The sequence below is a fragment of the Tasmannia lanceolata genome, unplaced genomic scaffold (genome assembly GCF_043159265.1).
Source record: "Tasmannia lanceolata isolate RefF3 unplaced genomic scaffold, GAP_Taslan_0.1 ptg000011l, whole genome shotgun sequence".
NCBI lineage: Eukaryota > Viridiplantae > Streptophyta > Magnoliopsida > Canellales > Winteraceae > Tasmannia > Tasmannia lanceolata.
In genome coordinates this window covers 7,305,569-7,308,097 of record NW_027518688.1, presented here as the reverse complement: position 1 = coordinate 7,308,097, position 2,529 = coordinate 7,305,569, and positions in this window count along the sequence as shown.

The window sequence follows — 2,529 nt, the reverse complement described above, 5'->3', positions numbered from 1 at the left end:
CAAGGAAAGGCGAAGTACTTGGGTAGTGAGTAGGTCAAGCTGTAACCGAACCACTATAAATCATTGTGTGGTCTCCTTACTCTCTCTCCTCTCTCTTGTGGTTTTGGTAGTTTCTTTCCCTTCTATTTTGAATATAACTTGGACAAGGGTTAGAATTAATTAGGCTAATCTCACTTGCCATAGCATTTCAAATAGAAAATTTTGAAAACATTAATTCACCCCCCTCTTGGTTGTTGTCCTTTTGGATTTCATTTGGTATCAAAGCATTAGGCTCTTATAGAGATTTTTAATCTAAAAATCTACAAGAAAAAGATTCATGGCAACCGAAGAGACCTCCTCATCTAATTCCCCCTCCTCTTCCAATAACTTCTTCCGGATACATGGAGGGCCATGCCTCAAATCGACCTCCATATTTCAATGGATTAAACTACGGATATTGAAAAATAAGAATGGCATTTTATTTAAAATTCGTAGACTTTGAAATTTGGGAGCTAGTCCAAGATGGGTACATTGAACCTTCAACGGATAGGAAGGAATGGAGTGCCGCCGACAAGAGAAAGGCTACATTGGACGTTAAAGGAGTGACACTAATATTTTGTGCTCTCTCTCCTGAGGAATTCAATAGAGTCTCAACTTGTAAGACAGCTAGGGAAGTTTGGACCACACTTGAGACAACCCATGAAGGGACAACTCAAGTGAAGAAATCTAAAGTTAATATGCTTATAAGTGATTTTGAAGCCTTTGAGATGCATGAAGGAGAGTCTATCTCCAACATGTTCACAAGGTTTACTAATATTGTAAATGAGTTGAATGCTTTAGGAAAGACGTATACAAATTGGTCCAAAGGCTCTTAAGATGCTTTTCGGACTCATGAGATCCAATGATCACGGCAGTAGAGCAATCAAAAGACTTGGACTCTCTTGAATTCAATGATCTTAACCTCATCACTCATGATATGAAGATGAAGAGTTGCCAAACTGTGGGACCCGATCCCGCGAGAGGGGAATGAGGCGCAAGCCGTCTCCCTCTCTCTTGGTCTCTCGTACCCACGTGAATGGCGTGTGCTTTTTATTATTGATTTTAATTACCCAACCAAGCAGGCAGGAACCAAGCCATAGGGTGCAAACAAACGTACAACCCAGGACCCATAAGGGCATGGGTAAGCCGCCGAGCCTAGCAAGGTGTGATTTAATTCATCTTTTCCGTGAACTTGGGATCACTATGGCAATCCGAATTCCACGCAAAAGAGAGTGACAGAGTCGCCACCTAGATGAGGGATCTAGGACCCATAATTGACCAGAAATTTAGACTCGTTACCTGGTTACGAGAATGGAAGGTATGGGGAGTTACCACCACATGTACCATTCCTGCCCGATAATCGGTCTTCAATTCCAAAAATTAACTCTTTTGAATTTCTTTTAAATGGCTCATTTAACTCTATATTAATGTGCGAACTACATGACATGCATCATAAGATCTAATTTCAGTGTAATTTCTAAATGTGTATCTTGATTTTCTTAATTTGTTTGAATTCAATTTAAGTGAAGTTCTCATAAAATTCTAATTTCATGGAAAATCCTAAGTGATATAATTACTTTTAATTTAAGGATTAATTTATAAAACCCCACCACTTATGTGTGGAGCCGACTCGGGCTTGGTATGCCACTCAAGTATCCAAGTTGCCTACGTATTCCAGCCTCGCTGGAATCAGAGTCGACGTAGTTCGGTGGACCTAAACTAAGCTACTTATGCCTAACTCATCTAGGACACCGAATGGACTGTTTCAACAGTTTAAGAGAGATTATTTAGTTCAAGTTGAAGATTTTATTATCCTAGGACTTCATCTAAGATGTTATATGATTCTATCTAAGTGCAAGTTGTCCCTTAGAATAATGCAGGTTAACCTACATCCTAGGTAACTAGGCTTGTCCTATGTGAAAAAGGGATAAGTAGTGTAACTAGATCTATGACTCAATTGCTAATAATAGTAATCGGTCGTGATGAGGCTGAACTCCCCAACTCTAGGACACCCTAAAACCTAGAATACAATATGACACAAGTGTTCCTAAATAGGGCTCTAATGGTTCCTACGATGGGAAGCCGTAATCCAATGGTTCCAAAGACATGGAGTGAGTTAGTTCAATTTGTTGAACTTGATGATTTTCGATTTCAAGGATTTTTTATTCCTAAACATCTAAGGAATACCAAAGGCTCTATGGTTCTCAAGTTTCGGCCACGAATCGCAACCATGGAAGGGAATCGTGCTCTCAACGCTTGTATAATTTAGCACGTAAATTATAGTATCTTATTGCCTGGCATATTTCTCAGGATTTCCGTGGACAGTGGACCTCGGAGCCAATATCATACTAGAATTTACGCACTCCAATTATGCAGGATTAATCACAATTAGTATACAATTACGGTTGCGATCTCGGCAGTTAGACTATCGCGATATAGCGAATTTACAATGGAGATCTATGAACCCTAAGGTTTCTGTTTCAAACAAGTTAGGGATTAAATTTATGATGT